Below are 20,580 nucleotides of genomic sequence, written 5' to 3' on the forward strand. Positions count from 1 at the left end.
TCCATAACACTTTCCTTGGCTGTGAGATCTATAAAAACTTGAGTGCTGATGAGGCCAAGGTCTGTGAACTACACACGAGGTCTGTGAATTTACACCCAGAGCTGAATCCACCACCCACTGAAGTCAATATTCATTTTCATGCAAAAATAAAGGGTTGTTTTCTTTGTTTTTGTTTTGGCCAGCTCAGCAGTTGTGCTGAAATGTACACATTTGGCTCTGCATACGTACACGTGAGTGCTAGTCACTGGTGTGTGCCTATTTTGAGAGGAAAAAAATGGGAAAATACAGTGCACATGGGAAAGGGGCGGATGCTCTAGAGCAGTAGGAAAGGTATAGGTATGTGAATATTATGACAATCATTCAGTGCTTATGATTTTGAATTAAATGTAATGTCCTATATAATCTTCTGTTTGTGAAGATAGCAAACCTTACCTTTAGCTCATGCTAAAGTGGTTGGGCCAAATTTTTATCTCCGTTACACTGGAGTGAACCTGGAATAACTGAGGCCTTGGTTCCATTGTGAATTTGGATCATGTATTTTTCACTTGAGTGTTTTGCACTGACTGTAGAACAAATGATTCAGGGAGTCCCACCAGCCCCTTCAATTTGTTGGGCCCTGGATCTACACTGCGGCTGCCCTAAGCCAATTCAGGTGTAGCAAGTTGTCCTCTTTGATGACCTCTCTCAAGCTAAAGGGGAAAACTCCAACTATATTGTGCTGGAGGTGTCATTAGTTTTAAAACCTCGTATTAGGATGTTAATGAAATCCCGCCAGAAATACTGATTGTACAATCCAGCATTCAGATGTTAATAAGTCTTTGCATGTGAAGATATGTAAGTCAAACTCTTGTGATTGGCTCACAGGAACAGTTGGGAAGCCAATTTTTTTGTTTGTTAGGCCTTACCCACATGGGGACATTGACTGGCATAACTATTGTTGAGTGAACTATTCCCAAAGTAGAATGATGATTATTCTGGAATAAAAATACTTTTATTTTGGAATAGAGGGTCCACACGAGAGTTAGTTATTCTTTTATAGCTGTATTATTTCAGAATAGCTATGTTGGTCAATTTCCCCTTTGTAGGTTAGGCCTTTGAAAGCAAGTTCTTTATGAATAAACACTATAGTAACTGCACTCTAGATTAAGGATTAAACACCCTATCTGGAAGGAAAAAAGTTTAGCTACTAATGCGTCCAAGGGCCCAGCTATTTTGTTAGTGTGTGCAAATGTGATTTTTCATAGCGCAGTCAGTTGTGGGCACAACGAATTGAGGCCATCCTGAGACTTGGTGGAAAATGGGTCCTAATGCCTAGATCTCTGGACAGTGCTCTGATATCACAGGGTGATGCAGTGCTAGAAACCTATACGGTGCCCAGATATCACGGTGGGGTACAGTATAAGTATCTAGATAGAGCTCATTCAAGCAGCTACATGCTGCTAGGGCTGGTGTTATATAAGGCTCAGTTTTGGCTTAACATGGGTCAGTGGTGCACAGCTGCCAGCAGATCTGCAGCGTAACTGTGCTCGACAGCCATCAGTGCACTCAGGAAGTCTGAAGATGAGGCAGCATTGACTTGACTGTAAATGTTGCGCCTGGCTGTAAATGTTGTCAGAGGCTGAGACTATGGATCCTCCCAGCTCATACCTTCATCCATCCAAGAAGTACCCAATAGCCGGTAATACATGCCCTGGCATAACTTGTTGCTATTAAATTAGACCAAGGATTCTTCATTCTAAATTTACCTGGGGGCAGAGAGGAAAACCATTTTAAAGACCAGTTTTCAGGGGATAATGGTGATGGTGGTAGTCATGCAATGTATCCTTCTACTATGAACAATAGTTGCTAATAGAAGAATCAGAGCAAACCATAAATAGAAAGGCCCTTTTCTGTCCTATTTTGAATATATTTAATGTTGTGTTATTTTATGCTGATGAATCTTGTGTTTGGTTTCTCTGCAGATCGAAACCTCTCCCAACTGCCTGTTCTCTGTGAGAGTCATACGAGCCAGGAACATCGCCTCAAAAGACCTCTGTGAGTTGTGTTTTTCCGTCAGTACTCCCCAGGGTTCACTGACTGTGAGCAATATATTTGAGAAGCAAATGCAGTATAATTAAAAAGGTTGCATCTGGATTACTATTGGGGAGGCATCGAATGCCTGAAGTACCTGCAGATGTGAGGACATAATCTTTCAGGGAGTTAATGGGACAGAAGACTCCCAACTGTGTGTCCTTTTGATTGTCCTTGCAGTCAGTCATTGCAGTCTGTTAATCTGCCTGGGATAGTTTGTTTATGGTTTTCACATGTGGATAAATCAACTCTTAGACTGGAATTTCACCAGCCAATCTGTATGAAATGCAAATGTTCCACATGCTTTAAAAAGATGATATAAGGTACCACAGACACTCAGACTCTCTAGAGTGTCTCAGGGCAAGATAGAGAATTCTGGGCAGCCTCAACCCCTCTGTGTTCTGGGGCTCTGCAGTCTCCAGATTCTCAGCCACACAAAATTATATTGATTCTCTCTTGATAAGAAAAGCAATCTGCTGGGCCAGTCCTAAATATGTGCTGAGTATGCAGCCAAAATGGGTCTCTCTTGTGAATACTTCTCTTAATTAGCATTCCTTCCCTACATATTCCCCCTCTCAATGGCCTACTATGGCACCCTTTGAAAGATGTTTTGACATTATGCCCCATATTCTTTATAGAAATATTGTTATGATATGAACATGGCATCCCTAAGATATGTTTTATGCAAGATGGGTCATGTGAGATATCATTGGAAAGGTTATGATTTCCTGAATGTGATTATCCAATTTGTATGCATGTATACATTTTGTATCTGAAGTTAGAAATATTGACTATGTAATAGTTACAACTGTGTTTTCACCTGGGAAACACCCACCAGACAGTATGCAAACAGTCTGGATGGGCCTTTTGGAAGGAAGCTAGGACTTTAGATACTAACCTTCCTCCTTCCTGAGAAGTTACCTGGGATGCTGCTTTGACACTGTAGGGTCATGTGATCATGTCACCTTGTACAGGATTCCATCCTGAAATGCTGGTACTTTTCCATGGGAAGGGGGCGGGGATCAAACTAGGAAACAAAGGATTCCCGCCATATGCAAATCCTATTTAAGGCTGGGGAGTGAGTTAATCAGGGCTCTTCTCCACTGTCTCCCTGCCCAAGAAGGAAGACTGCTGAAAACACCTGAAGTAACAAAGGAACTTAAGTGGTGGGGAGGACAGGGGCTGAGCCCAGGTGAGAAAGGTCAGCCTGCAAAAGAAATCTCTACAGTTTTACGCTGCAAGCAGTGCAGTTAACCTTCAAGAAACTCTGAAACCTTCTTGAAACAATATTTAGGGTGAGAAATTATGATTTGTAGCCAGTATTTCTTAGTGCAGTGGTCTCCAACCTTTTTACGTCCAAGATCACTCTTTGAATCTAAGGGCAACTCAGGATCTACCCTGCCCTTTCCAGGGGCCCCACTCCTTCCCTAAATCCCTGTCTCACTCACTCCATCCCCTACTCTGTCGCTCTCTCTCCCCCACCCTCATTCGCTTTCACCTGGCTGGGATAGGGAGCTGGAGTTCAAAAGGGGGTGTGGGCTCTAGGCTGGAGCCGAGGGGGCTCTGGGCTGAGCCTAGGGCAAGGGGTTGGGGTGAAGGAGGGGATGAAGGGTACAAGCTCTAGGAGGAGTTTGGGTGCAGGAGGGGCTCCGGGCTGGGGCAGAGTGTTGGGTTGCAGGGGGAAGTACAGGGTGCTGGCTCTGAGAGGGGAGTCAGGGCTGAGGCTTTGGGTGCTGGAGGGGGTTTTGGGTGCAGAATAGGGGCTCGGGGTGCTGGCTCCAGGAGGGGGCTCAGGGATGAGGGTTGAGGCACAAGATGTACTCTGGGACCCTCTCACCTCCCATTTGCAGAGCTCCTCCATAGTTGATGAGAAATCCTTTTGAATATCCCCAGTAAAGACAGGCACTCTGATTCCCCTTCTCCAGTTGCTTAACTGTCCTCTCTTGCACTTTCCTCTAAGCTAAAGCATCCTTGATCTGTCCAGTTGAACCATCCCACTCCAAGATGTGTTATGTGAGTTATGGAAATATGTCTGAGACCCCACACATCTCACTTCAGAAAGCCATGCAGAATATTGGCCCAGTCCTGGCTTCAAGACATACCCATGACAGTCAGCAGCGACCCCGTAACAGCTAGTAGCTTTATAATAGCTGGCAACCATTAGGGAAAATTGGACACCTCACGGACACAGTAGCCTGAACTGTTGAACTGTCTTCCCTTATTGGTCTTGAGGCAGTTGAAGCTGGTCCTAACTCAGTTTTTGCTGAGCAAATTGCAGAAGTGCAGGGTTTGCTAACCACCAATCTAATGCTACCAAGACCAAAGCCTGTGTGTGAGTGTGTATAAAAGATTCTTGGTTTTTGTATGGAGTTAGAGTTTTTTGGTATCAAGGTACAGAACTCTCCTTTCTTCTGCAGAATAAAGTAACCTTTCCTTATCCCTGTCTGGCTGTCATTGGCTCTCAGCTAGGCGGACCCGACATTTTGGTAACATACCTGACACTATGTATCTTTGAGTGGCCTTTTGTGTCTTGAAGTTTTTCAGATAGAATGTTACAGCCAAGCCCCTGAGCAAAAAGGCAGTTGAGTGAGCTTCCACAATGACTCAAATAAGTATGTGTGGTTAATAAGAATATCTGGATGCATAATAATAACAAAGATTAAAAAATAGACTAGAGCTTCTAAAGGGAAATAAGTGGCCCTTGTGCTCCAGGACATAAGATGGGGCTAGAAAGATACTTTCTGTGTGGGCAGGTTGTTAAGTAACTGTGCACTGTAGGGTTTTTTGTACCTTCCTCTGAAGCACCAGGTACTAGCCAGTGTCAGAGACAGATATTGGATGGAGCACAGCTCCATGGTATCATCCATCCGTCTCTTTCTCCCCTTCTCTAGAATAGACAATTTCTCTTTTCTCCCCAAAGCCTGCTAGGTAATGCCATTCATGTCTGCTTCTAAGACTGAAACAAGTTTTAAGTATTTGATATAAAATACTGGCATGACATTTCTTTTCCTTTTCCAGTCACTGCATCTGATTGCTACGTGAGCCTGTGGCTGCCAACAGCTTCAGATAAAAAGGTCAAGACCAAAACCATCAAGAAAACTGATGACCCTGTCTGGAATGAGACCTTTTACTTCAGGATCCAGAATGAGGTCAAGGTAGTTAAGACAATGAGAATTCATCCTTATGAAGAGTCCAGACGCTTCACTTTAAATCCTGCTGATCAAACATACTAGACAAATTAGGGAAATGCTCTTGAGACCGAATTCCAAAGAACTGATTGTGCAGAGTAAAACAGAGATTAGGTGATTTATTTGAGACAGTCTTGGTTACGGAGAAGCTGAAATCATTGGTCTTTGAATTGGGTGACAGCAAAGGCTGTCCAGAGAGGTACCATTTTCCCCATCACAGGATACAATAGATGATTGAAAAGATACTGACTGAATCATTATGCATCAGCTTCTTGGAATTTAGTTAATGACTTGAGTTCCACATTGCTAGGTTCATGAAGGAATGCACTGCCTCCTTTGTTCTCCTCTTCTCTCATCTGAAAGATAATGTAACAAAGAGTATCTAATTTTTTGTCCCTTTTAGCTAGGGTATAGAATTCTTACACATCTTCCCTTCTGCTTCCAGAATATCCTAGAATTGACAGTCTATGATGATGACTCACTCACCAAAGATGACCCACAATTCACTGTTATGTTTGATATTGCTAAAGTCAGACCTGGAGAAGTAGCCTATGAGATATTCTCTTCAAAATCAGAGGTAAGAACTGAAATTTTAGGAGAGCTGAGCAGGATGTTGCCGTCTCATCTGCTTCTCATACTGATCTGGCTTTGGCTTTACATGAGCTGATACCCCTGTCCTGTTTCATTGAATGTTTGTTAGCAGTGGCAGCAAAAATCTCTTTTCATAGACTCAGAAAAAAATGTATTCTCTGTTATGCCACCATCTTTGTGAGAAACTAAAAAATGTTGACAGCTTGTTATCGTTTAGGTCTGTCCAAAGTGCTATTTATCTTTTGTGGTCCAAATCAATAGCTTTCTACCCTTCGACTTAATTTTAGTCTCCCCATGTTCAGATGCTTCCCTAAAAATGTGAAAAATTGGTGAAAAAACCTGAGGAAAACTCATACATTTCCTAAATGACACAATTATTGCAAGGGGAGGGGGATTCATTTTGTCAGGTTCTGTGGGTTTCCTTTCATTTGATTCTCATTTTCATTGGCCAGCAGTAAAGGGAAGCATAATTTGATAATATCCCTGATAGTCCAAGGGTCTAGTTGAAGAGATTTGTCCAGAAAGTAAAGCTAGGATAGTTCTGGTCTGAATGGGTTGATACCACAGATGCTTATTGTTCCTTTTTCTTTTCAGAAACAGGAGTCTCTGGAAGTGGAATTCAAGATGGAGAAAATGTGAGTAAAAAGGTCCAAAGTTGTAGGCCCTTGAGTGGTATGTGTAGACTGGTAAGGTGCTAATAATAAATTCACAACAAGGATCAACATGAATGTAATACTGGAAATGTATCTTCATCCTCCTCCATTTAAAAAAAAAAAAAGAAGAGAGTTGAGATTACAGTTTTACTACTTAACTTTGTTTTATTTTTACCTCATTATCACAACACACATTGACTCAATTTATCTGTTTTGTACACCTATTGCAGGTGTTTCTAGTGGGCAGGGGTCTGTTCTCAGTCCAGTGCTATTCAGTATTTTTATCAAAGATCTAGGTGAAAACATAAAATTATTGCTGATAAGATTTGCAGAGGACACAAAAATAGGTTGAATGGTAAATAACATCAGGATACGTCAGTTTACAGAAACCAATTTGCATTGCATGGTAAGGTGGACTCTTTTGAACAAGATGTATTTTAATACAGCCAGATGCAAAGTCTAGAGAACAGACTGTAGGTCACACTTACAAGATGAGAGAGGGTATCCTGGATTGCAGTGACCCTGAAAAAGATTTAGGAGTAATGGTAGATAACTACCATGAGCTCCCAGTGTGATGTTGTAGCTAAGAGGGCATATGAGGCATTTGGATGTATAAAATAAGGAGAATATCAAGTATGGAGGTGGTGGTATGTATTAGTGAGACCATTGGTGGAATAATGCGTCCAGTTCTGGTGACCATCTTGCAAAGAGAATGTTAAAAAGTTGGAAATGGTTTAGAAAACAGCTACAAGAATGATTAGGAAATAGAATGAAAAGAATGGAAAACATGCCTTATGATAAGAGACTTTAAGAACTATTTAGCTTTTATCTATGAGAAGGTTAAGAGGTGACATAAGTCTCTTCTGCAAGTACCTACATAGGGAAGAGATCTCTGATAATATATGGCTCTATAATCTAGCAGAAAAAATCATAACGAGAAAGCTGAAGCTAGACAAATTCAGACTAGAAATAAGACACTAATTGGAACAATTTCTCCATCATGCAGCCTTTAAATTCAGATTGTATGTTTCCCCCAAAGATATGCTATAACTCAAACAGAAGTTATAGGCTTGCTGCAGGAATCGTTAGGTGAAATTCTATGACCTTTGTTATATAGGAGGTCAGACTAGATCATTATAATAATACCTTCTGACCTAAAAATCTATGTATCTATGAAAACACTTATGCCTGTGCTTACTTTACTGTGAAATCAGAGTGTCTGAGATTTCCTTCCCCAGACCTAAAGAAGAACTCTGTGTAGCTCAAAAGCTTGTGTGTGTCACCCACAGAAGTTAGTCCAATAAAAGATATTACCTCAGCCACCTTGTCTCTCTCAAATCCTGTAACCAACACAGCACACTTACTTTATTACAACTGCCATGAGTAGCCCATTGATTTCAGTGGTCTCACTGACTTTACTATTGAGTGTAGGCTCATAGATTTACTCACAGTAATAAACACATGCGTAAGTGTTCACAGGATCGAGGTCTTAGCCTGTAAGCTCTCTGAGGCAGAGATTGTCTTTTTTATTATTGCTTGTCTGTATAGTGCCTAGCACAATAGGATCCTGATCCTTGTTCACGATTCCTAGATGACCATGATGTAAATAATCTGGAGGAGTCAGACAGGATAGTTCCTCCCACTTTAAAGCATTGCATAATTTGTATTTATAGTGGTTTTTGCTTTCCTCTTACGGATCATGTGTTGGCTTCCACTACAGTTAATTAAAAATCAGGTTGATCCGAGGCAAAGACATTTGTGGCTTCCATAGCACTTGGGTTCAAGTGGGGACGGTTCACTATAGCCTGTCTGACCCTAGGCCTGAGAGCCACAGGAGAACACGAAAATCCTGGGGTGGGCTCCACCTGCTCCCATGAGGTTGGAGTGAACCTGTGTGGTGCACTGAGCATAGGTCGTTAGGCTGCCAACTGGTGAGATATGGCAGAACGGTTGAGGCTACCAGTCCAATGCCAAAGCTGCTCAGATGAATGCCTCTCCCACCATATCATGCTACAGGCAGGATATGAATCTAGATGGATCAGGACCAATGTTCCCTGTAAGCTGCGCACGTGCAGCCATGTGGTAATCTTGTATATGTCGCACAGGTCAGAAACCATGCAACTCATGTCTCCTCTGTGTGGCCCCAGCAGGGAAGTGGTATGGCCCCTTAAGAACCTGCTCCGCTCACCCCCAGGACATGGTGTGTGCAGTCCCACCTCCTCACTGCAGAGTGGTGGAAGTGATCCTGGTCTCCATGCTCCCCTGGCCAGAAGGAGGTGTTGGTGCTGGGATGCCCCTTGTGCAGGAGCTCAGTGAGAGACCTGGATGGGCTCTGTGGTGCCAGCTCAGGGCAGTGGCAGCTCCAGAGGTGTGGCCTGATGCAGCCAAGGTATTGTCCCCAGTTCTCCTTGCCTGGCTGTTGGTTTCCAGTGCTGCAGTGGTTGCTGCTGTTGAGAGACAACAGGGGAGGGAGTTGTGGCCAGGCCCCTTCATGGGATAGCCCAGCTGGGAGGTCTCAAAACCTCGGCCTGGGACAGGTGCAGTTTGACACATTCCATATCCTGCAGAGGCTCCTGGCTGGGCTACTGCTGCTGCAGAGTGGATGGCTGCAGGGACTAGTTTGTGATACTGGGGAGTAGCCACCCTGGGGCAATGTCCCCTGCACAGCCCCTCCTCCACCACATACGTGCACACACACCTCCACATCCCCCTACTGCATGCACACACAATCACCTTACACATCCCTACACCCCTGGTGCACACACAATGACCTCAACTGTCTTTCTGTCTCTCACACACTCACACATATCCCTTGCACACTCCTCCTCACACCCTGCACACAATCCTCACTTCAATAAAAATGTAAGCTTGCCCAAGGACAAAAATGTGCTCAGTGTAGTCTGTAGCCCCTGTGCTATACATACACTAAATAAATAAAGAAAGTAGAGGGAACATTGACCAGGGCACCAGTCTAGATGGTCTGCTCTGTTATGGACTGTCTTCATCCCAAGAGGAAGTTTTAACCTTCAGTTGTTAGTTTTTGTGTTAGGTTGTTGGTTTTTTTTGGTTTCTCAATGTGACAGCTGTTGTGTATCTCTATTGTCTAACTTTGTAAAGTTTTGCTTAATCTGCTTAGTGAGTGCCCATATTTCTGTTCCATATGTTAGGGCTGTCAGAATACATTAGTCTTTTGCATTAATTTTTAAGCAGGGAAGCCATTTGTTCTTAACTATACACTGACAGGTGCTCATTTAAAAAAATTCCTTTAACTCAATAAAATTGGTTTGATTTTTTGGTTCTGTTTTTTCAGTCCTGGTCCTCCTGAGAAGCTCATTACAAACGGTGTCCTAGTAGTAAGTTTAAATTTGACTTTTCCTTTGTTCCTTCCCTATGTGTCTTCCCTTCATTTGTTTCTTTTCCCTGTGCCAGAAAACCCTTTTTTGTACTTTATACAGAGGAAATAAGTGAAAATGATAGGTAGTAGCATGGGTTTGAAAGAAATGAAGTAGAGATTCCCGTCTGGTGTGTTTTCAGCATTGCATTCTCCATGCACAAATAAATATTCCAAAACATGTATGAAATCCTGGCAAGTTGATGGGAAAACTATCATTGACTTAAATGAGTTTAGGATTTTGTTCCATATGTGGTTTGTAAAGGCAGCAGTGACCCAGATCAGCAGGGTTTCCTAGACAATGTTTCTTTCTAGATCTGCTAGAAAGTATTCACCATGAGAGTCTTTATTCTGTTTACTTTGGGTCATGTGTAGCATCACAAGGGTAGGGAGGGTGCAAATATTTTTTCTTGCCCTAGGTCTACCTCTTCAAAGGCCAGCCACAATGTGGCTGAGGCATGTAGGTACTGTGCGTTGGCATTAGCCTTAAGTGGGGTGGAGTGAAGGCAAGGCTGTTTCTTGTAGCAAACTGCATGTAACTTGGAGGGAGGAGCATGGATTGCAGAAGGGGAGAGTTTGGAGGAGGCACTTGGAAGTCTTTCTGCATGCACATGGTTGGAATGCTAGCCGCAGTTGCAGCCTCTCTTAATAAATGGCCAATTTAATTTTACAGGCTTGGAGTCTTTCACGTTATTACCCAGCAGCTGTTATATGAAACATTGCCAATCCTCCTGGGCCATGCCTCCCAACAGTCTTGGATTTCACAGGGATCTCATTTTGACCCTTAAAGCCCCTCTTGCTTGTAGGCCACTTTGCCCCAGGGTTGGCCAGTTTGCCTCTCTGTGTCCATCTATGAGAGATGGATGGGCCAAACCTGAGTGGCCCTGTGTCCCACTTTCACTACTTTGAACTGCTGAGAGGTATGCCCTTGGCTGGCCCAGTGCCTAGGGAGCACAAACGGCACCCTACCAAGCAGTGGAAGAGCTGCTGGCAGTGTACACTTCCAGGAATCTCTCCTTATAACTGCCAATCCTGGGTTGTCTTTTGAAGTCATGTTTTATCCCTTTCACCTTCATTTCCTGAATAAGGAGTAAGACTATAATCTTCTAGCCATAAATTTTCCAGCCATGCTGTCTGAATGTGCTTTTGTAAATGATTTAGTATAAGTTGTCCCTGAAATGTCCCAAGGAGCTACTGTAGCATTAACAATGCATTAGAGATCAATTTGAATAAATTATAGGGAAGATAGTTGAAGTAACCTCAATCAGGAACAGTGGGAAGCTGACATACATGCAGTGATTATGATACAAACTGCACAAGAACCCATCAGCTGTCCGTGTCTCCAGTCTTCACCCCCATTAGTAGATTTCTTTATCATCCATTTTTCACTGATTGTCACTCACAGTCGCGTGAAGTTTGCTGCTTAGAAGTTCAGGTGGACAAGGAGGAGAATAAAAAGTATTTGAAAGGTGAGTCCGTTTTCTGGCTATGGTAGCAGGCAACAAAATCTACCCTTTTAGTAATCTGTTATTTCCAGTTGCAGACACATTAAGTCACAGTGAGGACTGTTTCTAAATAGCCCTTTGAATGACAATAAAATATGGTGCAATGAAAGTCTCTGAGCTGTCTTTCTCAGCCTCGATCCTCTTTCAGTTGTAACTGTTAACTTTAAGGAAAAGGGATAGAGTTACCAAAGTGCCACATGCTTTCATGGGTGGGAAAAAGTGGGAGGGGATCCCCCCAAGTCAACAGTGGGAAGGCCAATATGTCTCAGATTTCCTTTTGTTGAATGAGAATAACAGCTACTGGCCATTTTTGGTTGGCTGCTGAAGGGTTGTGTGAAAGATGTAAACTGCACAGATGGAAGTGTGCCACCTTTGTTGCTTGTTGTACTCCAGAGTCAGTCATGTTCCCCGTATAAAACTATTTTCTCTAGAGAATAAAAACGTTGTGCTTACGGTGGATGCATCATATGAAGGAACACAGAAAACCACTGCGGACTTGGATACTTTCCGCTTTCACTGCATAAAGAGTTGGGAGCCAATACTAAAAGCCAGGCTGCAGGTAATATCCTCTGTTCGTTATCATTTGTTACAACTCTTCCACCCATTTACAGTGGATCAGAGCTGCTCATTTGTTCAACAGATTTGAAATGTTTTCTGCTTCCAGATAAAACAGTTAAGTTCCCCCTCCCACAGTGTGTTTCAGATACACAAGAGAATAAAGACAATTCAGATGACTCCTTAACAATACCCTTGACATTACTTGCTGTGGGACAGAAAGTGAAAGTAGGCCTTCCTGTAGAAAAGGTGAGTGTGTCGTTATTTACATTGACTTTTGCTGAAGGGAGCAAAGATATAGGTCGGTTGAATGAATAAAGGAAAATAACTGTTAAGCATTATAGCAATAGGTAATCTGTTTAATTTATCAATAAACTAGTGAGGTGGACAGGAAGCTGTTATTGAGGCTTTGTAGATGCAATACTGTCTCGGAGAGTTCATTGTCTTTAAAGTAGTGATGTTTTATTGGTCTGATCACTGTTGGGACATCCCTTTATGAAGATGATGAATAGGGGTGGGTGTGCCCAAAAGTAAGTTTCTTGAACAGCAGGAGTAGCAGTGCTCTCTAGCCAGGTAGATATTTTTAATCTTAATCTAAAAATGTTTGGCTGATTGACATTTGTGTCACTCATCATCCCTGGAGCTGGCTAGCTGACTACTCCTCCAGTTCTAATAGACCAGGCAGAGTTAGAGGAGCGCCAATCCAACCATCTCCTCAAACTCTGCCAGCGGGAACCATGCTTCCTCTTCCAAACCCTATGGCAGGCTTGGGGTGAGGCTAAGGAGTGAAGAAATCCTTCAGGAGCCTTTCTCCCAGGGAGAAGGGAGAATGAAAATCTTTCTGACTCCCTCTGGATCCCCCCATCCCTAGAAGGCCTGGTCTACACTAGGCGTTTAAACCGATTTAACGCTGTACCCATCCACACAACGAGGCCCTTTATATCGATATAAAGGGCTCTTTAAATTGGTTTCTGTACTCCTCCCCAACGAGAGGAGTAGTGCTAAAATCAGTATTACCATATCGGATTAGGGTTAGTGTGGCCGCAAATCGACAGTATTGGCCTACGGGCGGTATCCCACAGTGCACTACTATAACCACTCTGGACAGCAATCTGAACTCGGATGCACTGGCCAGGTATATAGGAAAAGCCCCGCGAACTTTTGAATTTCATTTCCTGTTTGGCCAGCGTGGAGCTGTGATCAGCGCAGGTGACCACGCAGAGCTCATCAGCACAGGTAACAGTGCAGTCTCCTGAGAATCGAAAAAGAGCTCCCGCATGGACCGCATGGGAGGTACTGGATCTGATCGCTATATGGGGAGAGGATTCTGTGCTAACAGAACTCCGTTCCAAAAGACGAAATGAAAATATATTTGAAAAAATTTCCAAGGCTATGATGGAGAGTGGCCACACCAGGGACTCAGTGCAGTGCAGAGTGAAAGTTAAGGAGCTCAGACAAGCCTATCAGAAAACCAAAGAAGCAAACGGAAGGTCTGGGGCAGGGCCGAAAACATGCTGCTTCTATGCTGAGCTGCATGCAATTCTAGGGGGGTCCGCCACCACTACCCCACCCTTGTCCCTGGATTCCAAGGTGGGGGTGATAATCTCAGCCATGGCTGAGGATTCTGCGGATGGGGAAGATGACAAGGAGGAAGAGGAGGTCGAGCTTGCAGAGAGCACACAGCACTCCGTTCTCCCCAACAGCCAGGAGCTTTTTCTCACCCAGACGGAATTACCCTCCCAGCCCTCCCAAGCCACTAGCCCAGACAGTGAAGCCATGGAAGTGACCTCTGGTGAGTGTACCTTATGTAAATATAAAACATGGTTTAAAAGCAAGTGTTTTTTAATGAATGATTTGCCCTGAGGACTTGGGATGCATTCGCATCCCAAGTACAGTTATTGGAAAAGTTTGTTAACATGTCTGGGGATGGAGCGGAAATCCTCCAGGGACATCTCCATGAAGTGCTCCTGGAGGTACTCCAAAAGCCTTTGCAGAAAGTTTCTGGGCAAGGCAGCCTTATTCCGTCCACCATGGTAGGACACTTTACCACACCATGCATGTAGCAAGTAATCAGGTATCATTGCATGACAAAGCATTGCTGCGTATGGTCCTGGTGATTGCTGGCATTCAATAAACATCCATTCTGTATCTCACTGTGTTATCCTCAGGAGAGTGATATCGTTCATGGTAACCTGGCTGAAATTCAGGAATTTAAGTAAGGGGACAGAGATGGCCATTCCTACTGGGCTGTTTGCCTGTTCTTTAAAAGAAATCCTTCCTTGCACGTAGCCAAGTGGGGGGAGGGGAGGAAGGGAATAGCACTGAGCTTTTTCATGTTTGGCTATCAGGGATCTTCCCTCCTACCAGCCACGTGGTGCGGGGGGGAGAAAAGGGGGGGTGATTAGCAGTGATCTTCCATGATACCAGCCATGCGGTGGGGGCAGGGGTAAAGCGATCATCCCAGAGAATTGGATGGGGGTGGTGGCTTCTGCTGCTGCATGTTAACAGGAAAGAAACATCACTGAACGGGATTTGCTTGGTATTTGGGAAGGAGGGCACTGTGTATATGAAGGCTGCAGAAGCTGAAAGACAATGGCTTACCATGGCCGCATGCAAGCTGAATTCTGATGCCCGGGCCTGCGTCTGTGAGATCTCTAACACCAGAACCGCAGGCACTCAATATTAAGATGCAAAATGCGACCTTGTAGTGAAATCACATGTGCTATGTAAGGTGAATAGTGTTGTTCACTGTGAAAGAGTATAACCATTGTTCTGTAAAATGTATCTTTTTAAATACTTCTCCCCTTTTTTCCCTCCCTCATGCAGCTGCACATTTTTCAAGCCTCCCTACTCCATCCCGAAGGCTATCTCAGATAAGGCGGAGGAAAAAGAAGATGCGAGACGAAATGTTCTCGGGAAATCATGGAAGTGACCCGCAATGAAAGAGCTCATCTGAATGAGTGGAAGGACGTGGTATCAAATTACAGGAAAGATGCCAATGAACGTGAGGATAGGAGGGACCAACGTGATGACAGGAGGGATGAACGTGAGATAGGAGAAAGGCTCGAGATGAGAGGTGGTGGCAGGAAGATCAGCGGTGGCGGGATGCAATGCTGAGGCTGCTGCGTGATCAAACTGATATCCTCCAACGTCTGGTGGAGCTTCAGGAAGAGCAGCGGGGTCATAGAGTGCAGCCGCAACCCCTGTGTAACCACCCTCACCACTCACCATGTTCCATGTCTTCCTCACCCAGACATGTAAGAACGCGTGGGGGAAGGCTTCGTGCACCCGCCCACTCCACCCCCGTGGATAGCCCAACCAAAAGGCTGTCATTACATTGAAATGTTTTTAGTGGCCTTTTCTTTCCCTCCTATCCTCCTCCCAAACCACACCCCGGATACCTTGTCAGTTCTCTCCCTCTTTTTATAATGACTTTTTAATAAAGAATACATGATTTTTAAACGGTAGTGACTTTATTTCCTTAAGCAAGCTGTAATCGAAGGGGGAGGGTGGGTTGCTTACAGGGAATGAGTCAATCAAGGGGAGGGGTTCATCAAGGGGAAACAAACACAACAGTCACACCGTACCCTAGCCTGTGATGAAACTTGTTTTCAAAGCTTCTCTGATGCGCACCACTTTGTGGTGTGCTCTTTTAATCGCCCTGGTGTCTGGCTGCGTGTAATCAGCGGCCAGGTGATTTGCCTCAGCCTCCCACCCCGCCATAAAGGTCTCCCCCTTACTCTCACAGAGATTGTGGAGTACACAGCAAGCAGCAATAACAAAGGGGACATTGGTTTGGCTGAGGTCTGAGCGAGTCAGTAATGTGCGCCAGCGCGCCTTAAATGGCCAAATGCACATTCTACCACCATTCTGCACTTGCTCAGCCTGTAGTTGAACAGCTCCTGACTACTGTCCATGCTGCCTGTGTATGGCTTCATGAGCCGTGGCATCAAGGGATAGGCTGGGTCACCCAGGATAACTATAGACATTTCAACATCCCCAACTGTTATTTTCTGGTCTGGGAAGTAATTCCCTTGCTGCAGCCGTTTAAACAGAGTAGCGTTCCTGAAGACGTGAGCATCATGAACCCTTCCTGGCCATCCCACGTGGATGTTGATGAAACATCCTTTGTGATCTACCAGTGCTTGCAGCACCATTGAAAAGTACCCCTTGCAGTCTATTTACTGGGTGCCCTGGTGCTCCGGTGCCAAGATAGGGATATGGGTTCCATCTTTCGCCCCCCCCCCCCAGTTAGGGAATCCCATTGCAGCAAAGACATCCACTATGACCTGCATGTTTCCCAGTCACAACCTTTCGTAGCAGCAGCTTAATGATTGCTTTGGCTACTTGCATCACAGCAGCCCTCACAGTAGATTTTCCCACTCCAAATTGATTCCCGACTGACCGGTAGCTGTCTGGCATTGCAAGCTTCCAGAGGGCTATTGCCACTCGCTTCTCCACTGTGAGGGCCACTCTCATCTTGGTATTCTGGAGTTTCAGGGCAGGGGAAAGCAGGTCACAAAGTTCCATGAAAGTGCCCTTACGCATGCGAAAGTTTCGCAGCCACTGCGAATCATCCCACACCTGCAAAACTATGCGGTCCCACCAGTCTGTGCTTGTTTCCCGGGCCCAAAATTGGCGTTCAATGGCTGGAACCTGCCCCATTACCAGCAGGATCTCCAAAGCGCAGGGGCCCTCGGTTTGAGAGAATTCTGTGCCCATGTCCTCATCACTCTCGTCACCGCGCTGCCGTAGTCACCTCCTCGTCCTCACCTGGCTTTGTAGGTCCCAGTTCAGCATAGACTGTACGAGAATGCGTGAGGTGTTTACAACGTCCACGATTGCGGTATTGATCTGACCACGGTCCATGCTTGCCGTGCTATGGCGTCTGCACAGTTCACCCAGGAAAAAGGGTGCAAAATGGTTGTCTCCTGCTTTCAGGGAGGGAGCGGTGAGGCTGTACCCAGAACCACCCGCAACAATGATTTTTGCCCCATCAGGCACTGGGATCTCAACCCAGAATTCCAAGGAGTGGGGAGACTGCAGGAACTATGGGATAGCTACCCACAGTGCAACGCTCCAGAAATAGATGCTAGCCTCGGACCATGGATGCACATCGCCGAATTAATGTGCCTAGTGTGGCCGCGTGCACTCGACTTTATACAATCTGTTTTACAAAACTGGTTTATGTAAAATCAGAATAATCCCGTAGTGGAGACGTACCAGAAGTCTCAGTGTTCCCCTCTTCAGCAGGCCTTGACTTCTTTCTTACCTTTAGCAGCCTTTTGGTGGGACCTAGTGATTTATATACCTTCTCCCTCTGCCTGGTCTTCAGTGGACTGGCTGGCCCCCTTCCTCCAACATTTGTCTTGGTGTAAGGGGAGGCCTGGTACTGCTGCTCAGGCTGGCATGATGCTCCACCACTCCATTTGGGCATCCACAGGGAGGCGGGTGGCCTATCCCACTCATTCGGCAGTGGAGCCAGAAACAATGCTGTCAGTTCCACTGCTGCTGAAACTTCAGGTTGCCTAGAACATCTGTTGGGGGCAGTAGGCTTATTTACTCCCCTTCTCCTCCTTCCCAAGGATAACAGAGGAAGAGGATGGGAAACCATTGTCATAAACAGATAGCTAAGGGTTAATGTCTCTTTCACTTGGAAAGGAGTAACCTGAAACACCTGACCAGAGGACCAATCAGGAAACAAGACTTTTTCAAATCTGGGTGGAGGGAAGTTTTGGGTGTAAGTTCTTTGTTCTTTGTCTTGTGTCTGTACCCTCTCAGCTATGAGAGTGATTTTTCTATCTCCAGCTTTCTAATCTGTTAAGGCCAAAAAATGTCAAATCGGCCAAAACAGAGTAACTTACCTGGAACACCAGGTGGGTCGAGAAACCATAAACCCCCTACATGCCAACGTGGATGCTATCCAAAAGTGGCCTGTCTCAAGGTCAAACAAACAGGTCCAATCCTTCTTAGGCTTGGCCGGGTACTACAGGTGATTTGTAGCACACTACAGCTAAATCGCTGCCCCACTGACCGACCTGACCAAAAAGACCCAGCCAAATGCAGTTAAGTGGACTGATGAGTGTCAAAAGGCCTTTACCCAACTTAAGGCAATGCTCATGTCTGACCCTGTGCTCAGGGCCCCGGACTTTGACAAGCCATTCCTAGTAACCATGGATGCATCTGAGCGTGGTATAGGAGCAGTTCTCATGCAGGAAGCAACGGATCACAACTTCCATCCTGTCGCGTTTCTCAGCAAGAAACTATCTGAGAGGGAAAGTCACTGGTCAGTCAGTGAAAAGTAATGCTACGCCATTGTGTACGCCCTGGAAAAGCTACGCCCATATGTTTGGGGACGGCGGTTCCAGCTACAAACTGAACATGCTGCGCTGAAGTGGCTTCATACTGCCAAGAGGAACAACAAGAAACTTCTTCGTTGGAGTTTAGCTCTCCAAGATTTTGATTTTGAAATTCAGCACATTTCAGCAGCTTCTAACAAAGTAGCTGATGCTCTCTCCCGTGAGAATTTCCCAGAATCCAGCACTTAAAAAGTGTTCTTAAAATGTAAAAGTCTGTTAGTTATATACTTAGTGATATATGTAAAGTTGCATGTGTTGTGTTAATCTGTTTATTTTAAAGTTCGAGAAGGAAATCGCTGCCAGTGAGGTTCCCCACTGTCTGCAATTTGGGGAGCGTGTCATAAACAGATAGCTAAGGGTTAATGTCTCTTTCACCTGGAAAGGAGTAACCTGAAACACCTGACCAGAGGACCAATCAGGAAACAAGACTTTTTCAAATCTGGGTGGAGGGAAGTTTTGGGTGTAAGTTCTTTGTTCTTTGTCTTGTGTCTGTACCCTCTTGGCTATGAGAGTGATTTTTCTATCTCCAGCTTTCTAATCTTCTGTTTCCCAGTTGTAAGTACAAAGAGATAAGACAGTAGGGTTATATTGTTTGGTTTTTTTTGTATTTACATGTGTATAGTTGCTGGAATGTGTTAAATTGTATTCATTTTGGATAAGGCTGATTATTCATTTTTTTCTTTTAAGCAAATGACCCTGTATTTGTCACCTTAACACAAAGAGACCATTTTTATGTATTTTTCTTTCTTCTTATAAAGCCTTCTTTTTAAGACTTGTTGGAGTTTTTTCTTTAGTGGGGACTCCAGGGAATTGAGTCTGCAGCTCACCAGGGAATTGGTGGGAGGAAGAAGTCGGGGGGGGAAATGTCATTGTGTTAGATCTACTAACCTGACTTTGCATACCCTCTGGGTGAGGGAGGAAGAGGAGAGATTAGCTCTCTCTCGGTACTTGTGTTTTCCAGGACTGGAAATAGGGAGGGTGGAGTCCCTCTGCTTAGATTCACGGAGCTTGCTTCTGTGTATCTCTCCAGGAAGCCAGGGAGGGAACACCTGGAAGGGAGAAGGGGGGGGAAATGGTTTATTCCCCTTTGTTGTAAGACTCAAGGAATTTGGGTCTTTGGGGTCCCCAGGGAAGGTTGTTGGGGGGACCAGAGTGCCCCAAAACACTCTAATTTTTTGGGTGGTGGCAGCTTTACCAGGTCCAAGCCGGTAACTAAGCTTGGAGGTTTTCATGCTAACACCCATATTTTGGACGCTAAGGTCCAAATCTGGGAAATATGTTATGACAGCCATTCATCTCCGAAGACACAGAGATTGGGGAGTGAAAAACCATCTCTCTCACTAAATCACCATTGTTCATTTATTGAAATCTTACCTGTCTTTTTAATATTGTAATTCTTTGCTTTTAGGGTACAAAGTTGGAGCTGCAGGTCCAAGTAAATGATTGGTAAGCAATCCTCTTTCTCCATAAAGTTCTTATTCTTCTTGGGACAGCTAATTCTAAAGCACTTGAGAGGAGAGGCAATTCTTGACTTAATCCTAAATAACACTCACAAGTCAGTTCAATACGCCACTATAGTAGAGCCACTGGAAGAGGGACCACAATATAGTAGACATCCCTGGGGAAAATCATAACATAAATGAACACCATGACATCAAGTGAAAAAGGAGAATTTGAAAACTATGAGGAACCTAGTTGCAAAGGCCCTAAAGTGAAGGAGAAAATTAAAATCCTTCGTCTCAGCATGGAGCCTTCTTAAACATACCAGAGCAGAGTCAGAGAAGCAGGAAAGCAATAGAAAAAATGGATAGGATTTAAAAAGCAAGGTTCGAGAGGTTCTTCAAGGCAAATAGCTATTTTCCAAAACAAGAAATCCGGCCCAAGTGAAGCCAATAAAAAGGAACACTAACTAGGGAAAGTAAAAAGTTAGGTTGCATGAAGAACAGAAAATACAGAGCACAGTATATTACAATAACATCAGTCAATCATGCGGCCTTGCATAGAATCCTGTGTTTGGTTCTGGTCACCATATCTCAGACAAGATGCATAGCAGATATAGCAGGGGTGCTGGTGTCAAAGCTAATTAAGGGGAAGCAGAGATTTCTCCCCAGCTTAGCTATCTTTCAATGACTGAAATACCAGATATGCTTGGAGAATAAGGTTGTTGTCAGGCTGGTCCTGCCAGATATGTGCTGAAATTCCATTCATCTCACTGGACTTTCTAGTGAAAAACAAAGAGAGGTTTCTAAGACAATGCAAAAGCATGAA

This window comes from Gopherus evgoodei, chromosome 4 (assembly GCF_007399415.2).
Source record: "Gopherus evgoodei ecotype Sinaloan lineage chromosome 4, rGopEvg1_v1.p, whole genome shotgun sequence".
Classification (NCBI taxonomy): Eukaryota; Metazoa; Chordata; order Testudines; family Testudinidae; genus Gopherus; species Gopherus evgoodei.